Source organism: Macaca thibetana, chromosome 11, assembly GCF_024542745.1.
Source record: "Macaca thibetana thibetana isolate TM-01 chromosome 11, ASM2454274v1, whole genome shotgun sequence".
In the NCBI taxonomy this organism is placed as follows: domain Eukaryota; kingdom Metazoa; phylum Chordata; class Mammalia; order Primates; family Cercopithecidae; genus Macaca; species Macaca thibetana.
Window position 1 is genome coordinate 43,738,842 of NC_065588.1, and position 20,140 is coordinate 43,758,981.

The window sequence follows — 20,140 nt, forward strand, 5'->3', positions numbered from 1 at the left end:
TTGGTTTTGTTTTTTAAAAGATATTAAAACTCAGCTTTTATTTGTTCAGTTATAAAAATTTAAAGTTTAAATGTATGCTGTATTTCTTCTCAGAGCAAAGGTGTACTTCTGTATTACTATCCTGTATAAATTTGTTTTTGTTTGTGTGTTTGTTTGTTTGAGACGGAGTCTAGCTCTGTCTCCAGGCTGGAGTTCAGTAGCACAATCTTGGCTCACTGCAACCTCCACCTCCCAGGTTCAAGGAATTCTCCTGCCTCAGCCTCCCAAGTACCTGGGATGACAGGCACGTGCCACCACGCCCAGCTGATTTTTGTATTTTTAGTAGAGACGGGGTTTGACCTTGTTGGCCAGGATGGTCTCGATCTTCAGACCTCATGATCTGCCCACCTCAGCCTCCCAAAGTGCTGGGATTACTGGTGTGAGCCACTGTGCCTGGCCAATTCTGTATAAATTTGTTAGCCAAGATAGCTACTTGTATGAAAGGAGAGGGAAGGGTGATGGACGGAAATGATTGCTACAGGACCATCCATCCTTCCAAATCTACTGGGACAGGGGAGTGAGGGTGGGAGAGAGATGGTCCCACAGAGGCTCCCATGGGTAAATGATGGGTGCGTCCCTCTCTGCAGTCAGGCTGTACCTATACTTCCCAGTCCTCTAAGAGGTGTCACTCAAGCCACCTCACTCAGCCCAGTCCCTCATCCCATTCATGTTCCCTTTCCTCATGGGCTGCTCCTGTGCCTGACTTCCATCATGACTGGTTCTGATTAGGCCCCTGGTTTCTCTATCAGCCTTAGATCATTAAGACAAAGACATACTTGCTACCTTCAAACCCGTGCCTGGCATGTAAAATCAAGAGAAAAATGTTGGGAAGTCTTGGAGTATCTCTTCATATCCTTATTAATCACATCTAGATCACATTATTTTCTGATCACAGTTCCATATTATTTTTTAATATAAAATGTGCATGTAGTAAAGAGTGTTTCTCAAAGTGTATCAATAGGAGATCAGCTATGTTTGAGTGAGCTTTATTTTGCTACCGTGGTCTAAGGATCACCCAAAGGCTCAAGCTTGAACCCTGTGCAACTGGTTAGTTTCTTTGCTCCAGCTGGTTAGTTTATTTGCAGCTGGTTAGTTTTTTTGCTCCGTGACCACAGTCCTTACCTGAAGCTTAGCCAAGTCACTCCCCAGGAAGATCAAACCCTAAAGTAATCACGATTCAGTACAAATTCATCATTCAATGATACTAGAGGGGGACAAAAAGTCCATACTCACTGGAAGCATTATCTGCACATGTGTGTGTATATTAATATATTTTTTCTGCACATTAGACAAATGCCACTGGCAAATCTAAAACAACTTAGATGGCTGAATTTGGAGTCACACTGTCTTTATCTTATTTTAAATTATTCAGTGCACTTCACAACCTCAGCATCTCCCACACTCTTCTACAGCCTCTGCAATACTAGGCAAACTCAATGAGTGAATCCCCACCACGCGTGAACCACTTTATCCTCGTGGCCATTCTCTAGGAATCCACTGCAGCATTTTTCCCAGCAGATAACTTTCCCATTCTCTACCAACACAAACTTCCATTCCACCACTGCACCTGCTGGCAGGAAAACAATATGAGTCTAGAATGCACCCTTGCAATAGTAAGGTGTGATGTAAGTATTCCATCTTCTAAGGCCCTCATGGTTTCCAGTTTGCAATGAATTGCACATCAGTACTTATGATATAATGGATCTAGAACCTGACACTAACTTGCTGAGACTCTGAAGATATTGCTACTACCCTCTTTGTTTTCCGTGCACTCTTTCTTCCACTAGAGTACTTCTGCCATTATCCATTTCCTGCTTTAGGTTTAACCCTGGAGCCTCAAGACTGCCACTGAAACCAACATCTCCCCTAGAAGAGTTCCTTCTCATAGTCAACTAAGTCCAATTGTGCTAGGCTCACTTCTTTGGCTCTGTCTATGAGCAAGTTGCTAGAAGGCAACTTCTCTGCAAAACATGTAGCTGCTTTAGCAGATGTCTCTTGTCCTTTTCCAGAATACCCATTCTGCTATAGGAGATTCAAGTCTTTCATTTCTTGAAACTTCAGAATAACTCAAGTTACCAGTTTCAAAGGTAACTAGAGCTTCTGTGTCTGAAATCTGTCGAGCAGGAACATGTTCTCTTGAATTGTCACAGATGTTTCCATGCTGCTTCCTGTGGGTCTTTGGTTTTAGAAATCAAATGTCCACTGTTTTCTTGAAGATGCTCTGGTTTGGTGAACAGCTCCTGCCTGGAAGATCCAGGGTTAAGTTTACCACTGACTCCCTGATTGCCTCCCAGAACCGCAGCCTCCCCAAGAGAAGCATCCTTCTCTTGTTTTATGTCCCAGTCCTTCCTCGTGTCCCTGTCCTTCCCCGTGTCCAGAGGCTGCCCTGCAGCAGCCAGGCAAAAAGCATTCTGGCAAGACCCTCTCCAACAAGCAGGGCAGACAATATGGCACCAATGGCTGAGACGCTGTGACTCCAGGAGACAATGGGACCAGGAAGGGGCTCAGGTCACACAGGAAGAGTCACCCAAATTCTTTATTATATACTCCTATAGAAAGAGGACTCATCTCTAAAATGAGGAGAATAATAATGCCCCGTGCATGGGCATTTCATAAAGATTAAAGTAATATGTATTTCTGGCATATAATGTTCATTCTTTGAGTGTTAGCTATTATTATTATCTTACTGAATTTGTGGTCACTGAACTTCAAAACACATCCACTGCTAACTCTGTTGTAAGCACCGGAGCATAGGGGAAACATTTTATTCATCTTTATATACTTCACAGTAACTGTGTCTTGCATAAAAGGTTTTCAATATGTATTTACTGGTTTGTTTTAAAAATATATCTACATTTAAGGTTAGTGCATGTAAGATTGATATCTATTTGGCCTTGTTTGATTTAAATGTCAGAACACCTTCATATGAGAGATCAGAGGAGCAGCAGAAGCTGCATTTAAAACAATTTGAGCAATAGGCAACTCCAGGGCTACTCAAACACTGGGGAGAATAGACCTGACATCTTGATGAAAAAAATGCTTGTATGCATTTCTGTCCACCCTTCTAAAGCTTTAAAGAGATTTTCTCAGCATTGAAAAGAGTAAGTTCTATTATGAAAAAAGATTTAAAAGGTACTATCCTATCCTATCCTATATACCTGAAGAAAAAGTAATTTTTAAAATGCCATTTGCAACAACAACAAAACTGTAAAGTACTTCAAATGAATTTACAAAAATGTGCAAAACACTGTAAATTTTTACTGAAAAGTATATCAGATTATGAGGGACAAGATTCAATATTTGTAAACATTCAATTGTCCACAAATTTATCTGTAAATTCAATGCAATTCTAATAAAAATCCCCAACCTATTTTTTATATAACTTAGCAGTATCACGCTAAAATTAATATGTAAGAGTCAATGCAGAGCAGTAATCAAGGTAATTTTGGAAATAAAAAATAAATTCTAGTTCTTTAATTTCTAAAACCAAACTTTATTATAAGGTGGAGTAACAAGCAATATAGTACTGAAGTAAGAATAGGTAAGCGGATCTTTGCAATGGAACAGAAAGTATACATATACTGTATATGGAAATTTAGTATACGCTAAAAATGACATTTCAAATCTGTAGGTAGACAATTATGTAATAAGTGGTGTTATATCAACTGGGTATCCATGGTAAAAAGAAATAAAATATATCATTTTTTCATGCTAATTACAAAGTAAATTACAACTAGATTAAAATCCTAGGGTAAGATTAAAAAGTGTATAAAAGTGTTTGGCCGGGCGTGGTGGCTCACGCCTGTAATCCCAGCACTTTGGGAGGCCGAGGTGGGCAGATAATGAGGTCAGGAGATCGAGACCATCCTGGCTAACATGGTGAAACCCCGTCTCTACTAAAAATACAAAAACAAAATTAGCCAGGTGTGGTGGCAGGCACCTGTAGTCCCAGCTACTCAGGAGGCTGAGGCAGGAGAATGGCGTGAACCCCGGAGGCAGAGCTTGCAGTGAGCTGAGATCACGTCACTGCACTCCAGCCTGGGCGACAGAGCTAGACTCCATCTCAAAAAAAAAAAGAAAAAGAAAAAAAAAGTGTATAAAAGTGTTCAAAACAAATAAATGAAAATTTGCATGCATGAAATTGAGTAGATAGATCCTTCTTAGGATTTTTTTTAAGTCATAAGAGAAAGAATTGGTAAATTGACTACTTTAAAATAAAACTTTTATAATATGACGAATAATATACAGAAAGTTTTTTTAATGGAAGACTAAGAGACGATATATCAACATATGATAGATAAAATATTGGTTTTTGGATAGACAGAGGAAAATTCTCTAAAAACGGAAGGAAGTACAAACAATCTAATGTAAAAATGGACCAAAAAAACCTGAGTGGGCAATTCACAGAAGGGAAACACAAATAGGGCATTAAACATATAGAAAACAATGCTCGATTCCGTTAGAAATCAAGAAAATGAAAATTAAACAATCACTTACTCTTGTTATACCCTTCAGGTTGGCAAAAAAAAAAAAATTGTTTGATATTATCAGCTGTAGCAGAGAGTATAGGTAAATGTGTATTCTCATAGCCAGCTAACAGGATTCTATATGGGGCATATCTTATGTTCTGATAATTCTGTTTTCTATGTTCAAGGTATGTAAGAGTGAGATTGGCAACACGCTAAATGTCCACCAATATAAGAATGGCCAAATAAGCACATCTTTACAACAGCTGATGTTTAAGTGGATAATATGAGATATGTATTATATAAGATACACTTATGCATACTAACATGGAAGATCTTGAACACAGACTGTTGAGGGAAAAAAGCAGTTGCAAAACTACACATATAGAATGTAATCATTGTGTTTGTTAAAAATACATATTTCCCCAAAATAGTATATATTTTCTACATGTACTAAATGTTTGTGACTGCATGAGTAAATATATTCAAGAATGCTCACAAGTTTTTCCTGTGCAGAGGGCACTAGGATTTGAGGAAGTGGGCAGAAAAGAATTTAGCCTTACCTGTAACATTTTAATTTTTACAAGGTGAATGGTCTACTGTATTATACCTGTAATAGTAATAGCTGGAGAAAATGTATCCCAACTCCTCCCTAGACTTTAGGGCACTGTTTACTGTATCCTTGGTTCATTGTGATGTTAAACATTTAAAACTCTGATAAGTCAGTTCTACAATTCTCATTCTACTGATAACCAGATATTGGATTATATTGGGCTTCACTGTTTTTTCCCAATTTCATTATTCAAGTTCTCTACATTGTATTTAATGCCTTCTTGAAGAGATTTTTTTATCTAACATTCTATTTTAGGAGGACAGAATGACAGAAAAGTTTTTGATGCCTAATTTTCTCCTTAGCCTTAATTGGCTTGAATAATTCTCTTTCTCTCTCATGTTGTAATCCAAATGGATTTATCTTGATAAATCGTGTTGAGGAAAAAGCAAATATTTTTTGTATCCCAAGAGACTTCACAGAATAAAAAATAATTGCTTTGTTGTTTTTTTCTGTGCCTGTATTCGTACCCCAAATATTGCACAGTTGTCTTCAGAAACATTGTGTACTTTAAGAACTCAGCAAATGTTTTCTTTAAAAAGAGAGAGAGATCACAAGCCATCAGCCCATTTGTTTCCCCTCTAGACCTAGGTGAAATCCATCTACTCTGATGCTCATAAAATGGGGACCCTCCTGTCCAGAACATCATTTCTCTATGAGTATTTTTCTCATCCCTTTGATTTATTTCCCTGCTCTTGTCATTGTAGAGAGCTATCTTGAATCATAAAAAAAGCCCTATTTTTTATATATCTGAAAAAGACAGGGATATAATTGAACTCTACCCACAGGTATAAAATAAAATAAGCCCATAAATACAGCCATAACACTGGAAAAGTATAGAAAATGTTTGTGTTCTCATTATTTTAGGAAATAAGGCTTTAAGCAGCAAACAGCATATGAATCTGAACTGACAGGTAATATGAAAATGAGCAGAAGGAGGCAAATAAGGTGTGAATCATCCCTAGGGTCATTTATCTCCAGGAAACAGGTTGCACATATTTCTGAGCTTCTGCCCCTTGGTGGGGAGTACCTGAGGGGTAGAGGACAGAGCACCCACCAGCAACTTCTCAGTCCCCACTGACCTCTGGGTTGGTGGGCCTGCTATCCTCCTTCTCTCCACGCCAGAGAATTTCCCTGGGCCCTGAAGCTTTGAACCCTAACAAATGGTGCTATGGTTATTCATCCTAATCCATTTTAAGCTCACAGGCTTCGCAGCCACCTCAGCATCTGTTACTGTCTAATGATCTTATATATCCAGTCACAGAGATGGCAGGATGTGGTAGTAAAAATATCTTTTCTCCCTCTCAGGGCAACCCAAGGTCTCAAATCTGGCACGTACAAGTATCAAAGTGAAAATGGAAGCAAGGAGAGGCATATAGGCAAAACAACAACAACCACACACACACACACACACACACACACAAAGAGGTGACAATAGCTGGAATGAAACCACCTTTGAAAAATTATGAAAGTGAGACAAATCTGACATAGCTGACTCCACCTTGCTTCTAACCTCACAAGCTAATGGTCTTTGCTCATTCCTGGGCATAGGTTAAGTTAACTATGGAAGGAATTTAGTTTATAGTTTAACTTTAAAAACAAAGATATTAGTCCCTTCCCAAAACTAACCCTCTCCTTGCTTGGATATAAAAACCACCTTCGTAAAACTAACAAACTGGCCACAAAATTAGAATTGTGGTTCAAGAGTAATGTAGCCAGAGGTCAAAAGATTTGTAACCTCCCCAATTTCTCTTTTAGATAACATCGCAATTGTAAAACCTAAGACTAATGTTTGAGGTATTTTTCAGACCTTGCATTTTGATGCTATCCCAGCACCATTTATTGAATAGGGACTCCTATCCCCATTGCTTATTTTTTCCAACTTTGTCAAAGATTGGATGGCTGTAGGTGTTTAGGTTTATTTCTGAGTTCTCTATTATGTTCCATTGGTCTATGCGTCTACTTTTGTACCCGTACCATGCTTTTTTGGTTACTGTCTTCTTATAGTATAGTTTGAAGTTGAGTAATGTGATGCCTTCAACTTTGATCTTTTTGTTTAGGATTGCTTTGGCTGTTAGAGCTCTTTTTTGGTCTAATATGACTTTTACAACACTTTGAGTTCTGTGAAATACGAGATTGATAGTTTGATAGGAATAGCATTGAATCTGTAGACTTCTTTGAGCAGTATGGCTATTTCATAATATTGATTTTTTTTTTCCTATCCATGAGTGTGAGATGTTTTTCCATTTTTTTGTCTCATCTCTGATTTCTTTCAGCAATTTTTTAGCTCTTTCTTAGAGGTCTTTCACCTCCTTGGTTAGGTGTATTCATAAGGTTTTCTTTCTTTTTTTCTGGCTATTATAAATAGGATTGTGTTCTTGATTTGGATCTCAACTTCAACACTATTGATATATAGAAATAGCACTAATTTTGTACATAAATTTTGTATCCTGAAACTTTACTAAAGTGGTTTGTCAAGACTAGGAGCCTTTTGATGGAGTCTTTAGGGTTTTCTAAGTATAAAGCCATATCATCAGCAAAGAGAGATAATTTGAATTTTTACTTTCCTATTTGGATGCCTTTTATTTCTTTCTCTTGCTAATTGTTCTGGCTAAGACTTCCATTACTATGTTGAATAGCAGTGGTGAGAATGAGCATACTTGTTTTATTCCAGTTCTCAAGGGGAATGATTCTAGTATTTGCCCATTTAGTATGATGTTTACTGTGGGTTTGTGATAGATGGTTCTTATTATTTTGAGGTATGTTCCTTTGATGCTTACTTTCTGGAGGGTTTATATCATGAAGGGATGTTGGATTTTATCACAAGCTTTCTCTGAGTCTATTGAGATAATCAGATGGTTTTTGTTTTTAATTACGTTTATGTGGTGAATCACATTTATTGATTTGTGTGTTCTAAACTGACCTTGCATCACAGGAATAAAGTCTACTTGATCATGGTGAATTAACTCTTTGATGTGCTGCTGGATTTGGTTTGCTGATATTTTGTTGAGGATTTTTTTTTTCTTTTTGCCTATGTTCATCATGAATATTGGCCTGTAGTTTTCTTATTTTGTTGTTGTATCTTTGTCAGGTTTTGGTATCAGAGAGATGCTGGCTTCAAAGAATGAATTAGGGAGGAGTCTCTTCTTGATTTTTTGGATTAGTTTCAGTAGAAGTGGTACCAGCTCTTCTCTGCACATCTGGTAGGATTCAGCTGTGAATCCATCCGGTCCAGGGTTTCTTTTGGTTGGAAGGATTTTTATGAACGACTCCATTTCAAAACTCAATATTGGTCTGTTCAAGGATTCGATTTCTTCTTGGTTCAGTCTTGGGAGGATGTATGTGTCCAGAAATGTATCCATTTAGTCTAGATTTTCTAGTTTGTGTGCATGGAAGTGTTCATGATAATCTCTGGGACTTCTTTGTATTTCTTTGGTATCAGTTGTAATGTCACCTTTGTCATTTCTGATTGTGTTTATTTGTATCTTCTCTCCTTTTTCTTTGTTAATCTACTTAGCAGTCTATCAACATTTCAAAGAGTCAACTTTTGGTTTGTTGATTCTGTGTATGGATTTTTTCTGTCTCAACTTCATTCAGTTCCGCTCTGATTTTAGTTATTTCTTTTCTTCTGCTAGCTTTGGGGTTAGCTTACTCCTACTTTTCTAGTTCCTCTAAGTGTGATGTTAGACCATTAATCTGAGATCTCTCTAACTTCTTGATGTAGGTATTTAGAGCTATTAAATTTCCTCTTAACACTGCTTTTGCTGCATCCTAGAAATTTTGATATGTTGTATCTCTGTTTCCATTTATTTCAAACTTTTTTGATTTCTGCCTTAATTTCATTGTTTACCAGAAGTCATTCAGGAGAGAGTTGTTTAATTTTTATGTAATTGTGTGGCTTTGAGAGATCGTCCTGATATTGATTTTTATTTTTGTTCTACTGTGGTCTGAGTGTATGGTTAGTATAGTTTTGAATTTTTGAATTTATTTATTGCTTTATGGCTGAGCATGTGGTCAATCTTAGAGTATGCTCTATGTACAGATGAGCAGAATGTATATTCTGTGACTGATGGGTGGAGTAGTCTATAAATGTCTGTTAGGTCCAATTGGTCAAGTGTCAAATTTAAGATCAGAATTTCTTTGTTAGTTTTCTGCCTTGATGACCCGTCAAATGTTGTCAGTGAGGGTGTTAAAGTCCCCCACTATTATTGTGTGACTGTCTTTTTGTATGTCTAAAAGTACTTGTTCTATGAATCTGTGTGCTCCAATGTTGGGGGGGTATATATCTAGGATAGTTAAGTCTTCTTGTGGTATTGAATTCTTTATAATTACGTAATGCCTTTCTTTGTCCTTTTTTACTGCTGTAAGTTTAAAGTCTATTTTATCTGATATAAGAATAGTGACTCCTGTTCTTTTTTGTTTTCCATTTGAGTGATAGATTTTTCTTCACCCTTTTACTTTGAGACTATGGGTTTTATTGCATGTCAGATGGATCTCTTGAAGACAGCAGAATGAATGGCTCTTCCTTTTTTTTATCCAACTTGCCACTCTTTGCCTTTTAATTGGGGTGTTTAGACCATATACATTCAAAGTTAATATTAGTATATGAGGTTTGGATCCTATCACGGAGTCATTAGTTGGTTGCTTTGTAGTTTGTATTGTATAATTGCTTTATAGCATCTCTGGACTATGTACTTAAGTGTGTTTTTGTGGTAGTGGGTATTGTTCTTTCTTTTCCATGTTTAGACCTCTCTTGAGGGACTCTTGTTAGGCCAGTCTAGTAGTGATGAATTGCCTTGGCAATTGCATGTCTGGAAAAGATTTTATTTCTCTTTCACTTCTGAAGCTTAGTTTGGTGGAATATAAAATTCTTGTTTGGAATTTCTTTTATTTAAGAATGTTGAAAATAGGCCCCCAAACTGTTGTAGCTTGAAAGATTTCTGCTGAGAAGTTTTCTGTTAGTCTTATTGGGTTCCCTTTGTGTGTGACCTGATCTTTTCTGTTGCCTTTACAATTTTTTATTTAGCATTGACCTTGGACAGTCTGGTGACTATATTCCTTGGTGATGTTCATTTTGTATAGTATCTTGCAGGTGTTCTCTGGATGTCTTGTACCAAATGTCTACCTCTCTGGCAAAACTGGAAATATTTTATTTGATTATTCCTTCAAATATATTTTCCAGGTTGTTTACTTTTTCTCTTCTCTTAAGAATGCCATTAATTCATAGGTTTGGTTGCTTTACATAATCCCATATTTCTTGAAGATCTCATTCATTTTTTAAATTCTTTTTTCTTTAGTTTCTGACTGAGTTAGTTTAAAAGATCAGTCTTCTAGCTTTAAATTCTTTTTTCTGTTTGGGCTAGTCTATTGATAAAGGTTTCAGTTGTATTTTGAAATTCCTTAAGTGAGTTGAAAAACTCACTTGATTGATTTGTTTTAAAGATGTTTATCTCTGCCTTCATTTCCTAGATTGCTTTAGAAGTTTCTTTGTGTTGATTTTCAACCTTGTCCTGGATCTCATTGGGCTTCCTTGTAATCCACGCTTTGAATTCTTCATCCTTCCTTTCTGAGTTTTCGTTTTGATTAGAGACTGTTGCTGTATAGCTAGTGTGATCCTTTGATGGTGTCACAGCACTCAGATTTTTCATGGTGCTAGAATTTGTGCACTGGTTCCTTCTCATCTGAGGCCACTGACACTTCTAAATTTTGTCATTATTTTCATGCAGATAGGATTTTTTTTCCTTTCTCTCTTTTCCTGAGTTACTATTTTCTTCCCTTTTCCCCCTCTCCCTAGGGGATATGACTGTAGAGAATGTAGGGTAGAATCTTTTGCCTTTGTTTCAATATCTCTATGCACTTCTGTCAGCCAGTTTTATGTTGGGCAGTTCAACCTACAGACAAGTTAATGGTTCTAATGAGTAAGAGCCAGATGTGGCCAACATAGATGGGTATATGTTTAATCCTTGTTTACTGGAGAAGGTCTCTGTTTCTGGGGGCAAATGGCAGATCTGTGGAGTTCACAGTGGCCTGAGCACCCTATTCAGCACCATAGCTGAGGGATAAAGATCGTTGGGGCTAGATCAGGCCTGCTTACAAGTCACCCAATGGCAGGCACAAGCACCAGCACCAAGGGAGGTCCAGAGCACAGCCACCAAGTGCCCAGAGGTGTGTCTAGGTGTGCCTTGGGGCTGAAGAGGAACTTCTTTGGCTTCAAGTTCTCTGCACAGGGAATGCAGTCACCTAAATTCCAAATCTAGGAGAATGACTGCTCTAGATGCCTGGAGCTCTGCCTGGGCATGGAGTTTAGAGGGCCCCATTCCACCACAATGTCTGCATAGGGAGGGTGGAGTGGCTCAGGCTGCTTATGCAGGTGATGCACTCCAAATGCTTAGAGATCAGCCTGGACATGGGGCAGAGATGGCACCATTGCACCACAATCTATGTGTAGGATGACTGGGCAACTCAGGCTGCTGGTCTAGGTGGGTGGGAGATCCAAATGCCTGGAGATCTGCTGGAAGTAAAGTGGAGAGGGCCCTGCTGCACCACATTCTATGTACAGGAAGGGTAGGGTGGCTCAAGCTGCTGATTCCATCAAGGGGGTGCTCTAACTGCCTGGAGATCTGCCTGGATATGGAACAGAAGAGGCCCCATGGCATCCAAATCTGTGCACAGGAGTGCTCTGAATGCTTGGAGATCAGCCTGTGTGTGGAGCAGAAAGGGCTCTACTACATCACAATCTCAGGGGAGCAGGCTGGGGCACCCAGCAATGGCACATGTAGATCAGTTCCAGGTCCCCAAACTGGCCCTGGCTGCACATCTTCTCACCAAGGAGAAACTGGCTGTTGGCCTTCTCCTCCTGCACCAGACCTGCAACTGGGGAGAGAACAATTCCAGTTCCTACAGCTTGGCTCTTTTCCATACTTGTCACTCAATTCTGACTGTGAAGGCTCCTACTCAGCTCCGGAGCAGGTGCTCCAATCTCTAGTCCAAGACTAAAATGCTGCATGGCCATGGTGCCAGGCTACCAAATAATGACTGATGTTTTATGCACCCAGATTTAAAATGGTGCCACAGTCTCCAACTCAGGCCTGGGAAACTGCCTGCAGCTTTATCTGGTGTCCTTTCCTTTCAGTGTCTCCAAGCCTCTCCCCAAGTTGGTGCCAAGGCTTTGGAGAAACAAAGTGCTCTTCCTTAGCCTGGGTTGTATGGATTCCCAGTGCAAAGGTGAATCACAGAGGGAGGCTTTCTACCTCCTCCTGTCCCGTTCTGGGTCTTCACTCACTTTTGTCAGACAAATGCCATCATCGGGGCAGCTTGCCCGCCTTCTCCTCTCTGGGACCTGGGATGAGATGTCCTTCACTATTCTGGTGGATTCCTGTTTTCCTTCTTGAATTAAAGCCCACAGAGTTGATCTTTATGACTGATTTTGCTATTTCCAAGCAGCTAAGGCACACTGAAAACCTCTAATCAATTATCTTGGAAAAAAACAAAACCAAACCTCTGTTTTATAACATTACATAGAGCTCTGCAACTGACTCAAGCATGCGGTTTGTCACACAAATAGGGTTGTTAGACTGACATCAGGTAGTCACATGAACTAAAGGTGGCTAAACATATTCCCAGAAGTATTTGCCATAAAGCAGAATCTCATAATACAATCAACAATAAAGTGTAATCTCTGTTAGCATTACGGCCTTTCCGTCTTATTTTCCTATAATGTCTACACTTCTGAAGAATTGATTTAGAAAAAACAATCAACATTTGTATAGCACTTTATAATAGGCAGAGCACTTCAAATACGCTAGTTTACTGATTCACTTAGTAATTTGAACTACAAGTGGATTCTATGGTGCTCAGGTTTGTGTTTATGGGTACTGTGTGGATGTGTAAACCTCTTAAACTCCCTTAATCTCATGCTTTCGAATTCTACTGTGATTCTTCTGGAACAGAAGAGACCCTTTTCTCTGATAGTCTGATATTCACAAGGGCTTTATTACTGTAAAGAAACATTATTCTTTGCTATGACTAAATTCTTACACATGGAGACAATGGTAATAATTTAAAATAGTGGGAAGTGGAAAATTACAGTACTCGGTGTGAAAGTAGCCTAATGATTACACCTTTTCTTTTTAGCTCCAAGGTTTATGAGTTACAGTTGAAATGAAAGTGAAGCTATCCCTTATTATTATCCGAAGTAGGATATTAAAATATAAAGCAGTCCTCATAAGGTGTTTTGTTTTAGCTTTTTACTTGGGTGGTAGTATAGCACTTTCTTTAAGAATGTAAACTCTTGACTAAGAATCTAGGCTTCCTGGGTTTGAATCACAGTTTCACAACTTTATTAGTTAAATATTCTCTTGGGCAAGTTGTTCAAGCACTTGAAATCCAATTTCTTCGCCTCTAACATGAACATCAGAGCAGTGCTCTTCATAGAATCACAGGGAGAATTTAACAAGATCATCTATGAGGAGCTCTTGGCTTAGTGCCTAGACTCTGTGAGCTCTGTTTATGTGGTCTGTTGTTAAAGCATTTTACAGTCAAAAAGAAACAATCACATCAGCTGAATGGGAAGCTGAAATTCTATCCTTTTCTTGCACATAAATAAAATAGAATACTGCTTTTATTTCTATTTTTCCTTCTAGGAAGAGAGGGAAGAAGCTGTTCCTGTCATTTAGTGATGGAATCTAACAGTTTATTTCGGCAGTCCCCAACCTTTTTGGCACCAAGGACTGGTTTCATGGAAGACAATTTTTCCATGACTAGGGGATGGGGGATGGTTTTGGAATGAAAATGTTCCACCTCAGATCATCAAGCATTAGATTCTTAAAAGGAGCGTGTGACCTAGATCCCTCGTATGTGCAGTTCACAATAGGGTTTGCACTCCTATGAGAATCTAATGCCACTGCTGATCTGACAGGAGGCGGAGTTCGGGTGGTAATGCTCACTCGCCTGTCTCTGACCTCTTGTTGTGCAGCCTGGTTCCTAACAGGCCATGGACCAGTATTGGTCTATGGCCCAGGAGTTGAGAACTCCTGGTTAATTTGACTTAATGAGTTTGCCAGGGTGGTAGATTTCCCGTTGTTGTTTGTTTGTTTGTTTCTTTGTTTTTACTTAGATTCATCAAGGAATTAGAATTTAATTCTGGCCCAAGATGCTCTTCCTTAAAGCACAGTAAGCTTTCTGTCAAATATATATGAAAACGAGATTTTTTAATATCCTGCTTTGATTTTTGCTATGTAATAAAACATCTCTAAACTTAGAAGCTTAAAAATAATCATTTATTAGCTGATGATTCTGTATGTCAAGCAATTTCACCTGGGTGTCACTAAGCAGTTCCCCTGCTAGTCTCACCAGGGTTCACTCATGCTATTGCAGCTGGCTGGCAGATTGGCAGATTGGCCAGGGGTTGGTCTTTCATGTCTGGTGGTCAGCTGTGGTAACAGAGTGACTGGGACACATGTCTCCAGTGTCCAGCTGGGCTTTTTCACATGACAGCTGGGTTCCAAACGCACTAAGGTAAAGAACAAGTCCCAGTACACAAGCATTTGTCAGACTCTGCTCATACCATGCTTGCTAATGTCCTGTTAGTCAAAACAAGTCATATGGCCAAACCAAGATTTAAAGAGTAGAGAAATAGACTCCACCTCTTGATGGGAGGAACTGCAAATATAGTGTTATCACTTGTTCCTTAGTATTGAATTATAATCTTCTTTAGAGAAAATTAAAGCTACCTTATTACAGATAGCATGAACGTACAGAGTAATGAAGAGAATCTACCAAACTGAAATACTGTGTGTAACTCAATGTTGGGGTAGGAGTTGTGTCCAATTCACATAAGTAAGTCACAGTCCTTTGGCTCAAGGACACTGTAGAAATGAGATAACACATGCAGAAGGCCATACTACAAGGCCGTTTGTGATCAACATTATGAGAATGACCCAGCTAAGAGTTATTGGAGTTATCTAAAGAAAGAAATCCCTGGTCCCTGTGGGAAATGGGGGATGAGAAAAATTCCTTGGAGGAGGTGAGGCTTAAATGGAGCTAAAGAAATGGCAGGATTTGCAAATACAATTTAAAATATAGTATATACCAAGGGGGTGGGTGTCAAGTTCAAGGATATTAACATGAGCATGAAGTCGGAATATTTAAATACAGTAAAGATGCCTTAATGGGTTGGCAGAAGTGAGACAGCAGAATGCATTTGAGATTCATAGTTGACCAATTTCTTTCCATGCCTAAGTTAAACATAGAACTGAAATCAAGGGTTTGGGGTCTCTAAAGCGCAGACTGTTATTCCTAAAATATTGTTCCTACCCTTTTCCTCTTTTGCTCATTGAAAAATCTTTGATAGTTGCCTTTTCTGCATAGAATAGAGTTTGTGCCACAGAGCCTGGTGTCAAATGTGGTTTTGTCATATGCCTCAAATCGTGTTTCCAGTCTTGTCTCTCACTACTTCCTATTCCATTTAAACATTTTTCTCAGGAGTGGTATTCATTAAAAATTAAGTGTAGAATCTCTCTTCACCTGGCTTAAAAATTTTAAGGCCTATTTTATTTTCAAAGTTAATGTTGGGCTTTGAGTAACAGCATCAGTGAGTTCTAGTCCCTTAGAAGCAGAATTTGGAATGAAATTACAAATGTTCTTTGAGAAAATAATCAAAAGTAGCTCTACCATCTAACTTTTATTTTATATTTTAAGTATTTTGCTCAAAGGTTTTTTGTTTTTGTTTTTGTTTTTTACTACATAGGTCCTAGCAAAGGATGGTGTATTAGCCCGTTCTCATGCTGCTAATAAAGACATACCTGAGACTGATAATTTATCAAGGAAAGAGGTTTCATTGACTCACAGTTAGTTCAGCATGGCTGAGGAGGCCTCTGGAAATTTATTATCATGGCAGAAAGGGAAGCAGACACATCCTTGTTCACATGACGGCATCAAGGAGAAGTGCCATGCATAGAGGGTGGAAAACCCCTTATAAAACCATCAGATCTCGTGAGAACTCACTCACTATAACAAGAACAGCATGGAGGTAACCACCCCCATGATTCAATTACCTCCCACTGGGTCCCTCACATGACATATGGAGATTATGAGAACTACAATTCAATATGAGATTTGGGTGGGGCACAGCCAAACTGTATCAGATGATCTGCCATCAGTCAACATTGAGTTCCCACTGAGTACTCTGCACTGTCCAGGATTTACTTTTAAATCCTATCTCCTGTTTGTCTGGACTATCTGAACATTTATTACTTAAAAAATATGTGAGTTTGTGAACTTATCCTGGTATTTAGGCAGTAAGTGACAGGATATGTTCTCTTCAGGATATAGTATAATAACAATTAACATTTACCAGAAAATACTTTCTAAATGAAGTAGTTAAGCAAAAGTAATTTTTCTAATGTTTGAAGTTGTGAGATATTTCTTGACAGGCAATGTTCAACTTTTTAAAATAACAAAATCATATTTGCCTAAGAACCAAAACAAAGTTTGATTAGCAGTCTCTTGATTTTTCTAGGACATTGAGTGTGGCAGTGAAATTTTTTGGTGTAAAATTTATTAAAATAATGTGATTTGTTTTTTATGAATTCTCAAAATTCTAGAATGGAAGATGCTTTGTACATAAATTTAGATCTGCTTACTATTTCTGAACAAAATAAAACAGGGCAAATCAAGGACTCTTACCTAAGAATAGGCAGCCTCAGACCTCTGCACGACCTTTTTTTCTCTAAATTGTTGTGGCGTTAACACAGTCTGAGGAAAGCTCTGTACATACAATCCAATTACTGCTCTTTTTACATTTAGTTTACTTTTGTATTTTAGAGGGATGAAATCTTGCTATGTTGCCCAGGCTGGTCTCAAACTCCTGGGCTCAAGCAATCCTCCTGCCTCAGCCTCCCAAAGTGTTAGGATTACAGGCATGAGCCACTGCTTCTAGCTCAGTGATTATTCTTTTAACATAAAAATTCCAGCCATTTTGATACGATTTATTCTGGACTTCTCAAGAAATTAGATTCACTGCTTCTAGAAAGAAAATAGGTTTGGTAACCCAGTCCTCTGGAAAAGTTCAGCTACATCCAGCATCCCATGTTTTGGACTCAACGCAGGAAGATGAAAAGGCCATTCATGTGGATTTCCATCAGTTCGGATATTTCCAGGCACAATGAGTTTCCAGAGCACATCATGTTTAAGGGGAAGCTTAAAATAATTGCACCAAAAGCATTGCCCAAGGGAGCTCTTTTTCTTGTAGCCAGTTCTGAAAAAAGGTCTTTCTCTTTTGCTGAAGTACTATTCTGTTTAAGAATCTTTTCTCTACCATTAAATTTAGCCTAATTGTACCCTTTTGTCTGTGAGTCTTTGATGTTAACAGCAAAGAAGAGTTTCCAATTCTGAGATCTGTTTGAGCCAAATTTTGAACAAATACTTATATGCAATATTTGTTCCCCCTCTCTGAAATAGTAGGATATGTATGATAATGTAATTATTTGTTTATTTTTAGTGCAGGTAGGATAGCCCTGGAAAATGGAAAATGGTACCCAGGTGCAGTGGTTCACCTCTGTAATCCCAGCACTTTGGGCAGCCGAGGCGGGCAGATCACCTGAGTTCAGGAGTTTGAGATCAGCCTGGCCAACATGGCAAAACCCCATCTCTACTAAAATTACAAAAATTAGCCAAGTATGGTGGCACGTATCTGTAATCCTAGCTACTCAAGAGACTGAGGCAGGAGAATTGCTTGAGCCCAGGAGGCAGAGATTGCAGTCGGCCAAGGTTGTGCCACTGCACTCCAGCCTAGGTAGCAGAGCAAGACTCTGTCAAAAACAAAAAAAAAGTTAAAATAACAAACAAAGCCTTAATAATTTTTTATATTAAGATATATAAAAAACATATAGTTTATACTTTGTATACTACAATTCTCCAGACTTGATATTAGCTTCTAAGTATATATGTTTACCTCATATTTTGGTCATGCATATATCAGATACTCCTCCCATGCTTAAAAAGGTTTCATGTGCTTTGGTTTGATTTGATTTGGTTTGGTTTTCACACAAACGAGCCAAGCTATGGCCAATGATGCAAATTAAAAACAATGGTATCAGTGAATTATAGAAAGGTATCCTATAGGAGCACAATCTATGCATTAAACACAAATTGGCAAAAAAAAAAAAAAAATGTAATTTCTACATCTCTCAAAACCTTTCTGTTCCCCCCCCGCCCCCGCCCCATGGGCCCCTACTCCACTGGATATCAGGAGAAAAAATAATTTAACCAAATCTGATAAATTCCATTCTATTTAATCCTTTAAGCAGTTTTAAGAAAACTCCATATCAACAGGATAAATGTCCAGACCTTCAGCTTTTCTTCTCCCTCACTCTTCATGATATCACCCAGGTGTGTAAGAAAGAGACTCTGTAATATCATGATGATTTTGAGACTTGACCTATTCCTGGTGCTGTCTTCTGCCTCCTCTGTTCTCTACAGCATTAGCCCCATGTCCACCTTGTTCCTGGGTACTGTGAAGGTAAGTAAAAACATTTAGAATTTTCCCTGTTGCCCAAAGGGAAAGAAACTTCATCTTCTCCTCTCTTTTTTAAAGCATTTCCATAAGAAACCTAATATCTATGAATCCTTCCTCTCCTCCTTCGACATGTATATCAATCTTTGCAAAGGTTAGGTAAGCTTTTTGCCAGCTTCAAAAGCCAGAAATGTTTTGCTCAAGGTCTTGGAACCCATCTCTTCTGAAATATGAATACTGAGAAACAAATATCTCCTCATCACTGTGGGAGATTAGTTTAGGTGCCCTGCTCCAAGCTGTCGCCACCTATTTGTCACAGAGGGGCATAGACTCTAAAACAAGGAATCTAAGCAGAAGAAACTTTAAGGAACCAGAAAAGAATGTTATACACACCTTAATTTAAGGCATGAGCATTCATTTGCACAAAACTAAGACAATTATTTTATTTTGAACAGGTAAAAGGTGTAAGTAACTGAGAGTGTGTCCCATAATAGGCTTTCTCCTCAACATTTTGACTCAAGGAAATTGTGGGATTGAGGCTAGAAAGTGTCTTTTATTTGGTTACTTTTGTTATCTACATTATAACATGTAGTACAGGGATGTAATTGACTTATATTTGACTTATAAGCTAAGAATAATATTCACATAAAATATGCTAAGTAGTTATAATTTGGGAGATTAAGCTATGACTCAGATCACAGTTAATGCATATATTACCACAGTTCTACTAAACCAGGGGTTCCCAGCCCCTAGACTGCAGATCAGTACCAGTCTGTGGCCTGTTAGGAACCAGGCCACACACCAGGAGGTAAGTAGTGGGTGTACAAGAATTACCATCTGAGCTCTGCCTCTTGTCAGATGAGTGGCATTAGATTCTCATGGGAGCATAAACACTATTGTGTATTGCACATGAGAGAGATCTAGGTTGCTTGCTCCTTATGAGAATCTAATGCCTGATGATCTGAAGTGGAAGAGTTTCACCCTGAAACCCCCTAGGTCATCCAGGGAAAAACTGTCTTCCGCAAAGCCAGTCCCTTGTGCCAAAAAGGTTGGACACCATTGTACTAAATAAAACACTAGTTTTGATTTAGTCTCAATCTCAATGAGTTTCAGGCATGATTTATCCACATTTTCACAGTTTATGGCAAAATCAATTTTATTATTCCACTAAAAACTGCTCAAATACAAACAAATTCAAAAGATAGCAGAAGACGGGAAATAACTAAGATCAGAACAGAACTGAAGGAAACAGAGACAAAGAAACCCCTTTAAAAAAAACAACGAATCCAGGAGCTGGATTTTTGAAAAGATTAACAAAACAGACAGACCTCTAGCCAGACCAATGAAGAAGAAAAGAGAGAAGAATCAAATAGACACAATAAAAAATGATATAGGTGACATCACCACTGATCCCACAGAAATACAAACTACCGTCAGAGAATACTATAAACACCTCTATGCAAATAAACTAGAAAATCTAGAAGAAATGGATAGATTCCTGGATGCATACAC

The 20,140-nt window shown here is 38.4% G+C and overlaps 1 protein-coding gene and 1 pseudogene across 3 annotated transcripts in view; one reads left to right on the top strand and one right to left on the bottom strand.

The window, feature by feature from the left end:
- The window catches only part of SLC48A1 (solute carrier family 48 member 1), a 1,155,028-nt gene that overhangs the window by 830,713 nt on the left and 304,175 nt on the right, over nt 1–20,140 (top strand). The gene's annotated exons all lie outside the window — the stretch shown is intronic.
- LOC126931586 (starch-binding domain-containing protein 1-like) lies at nt 1,473–8,341 on the bottom strand (annotated as a pseudogene).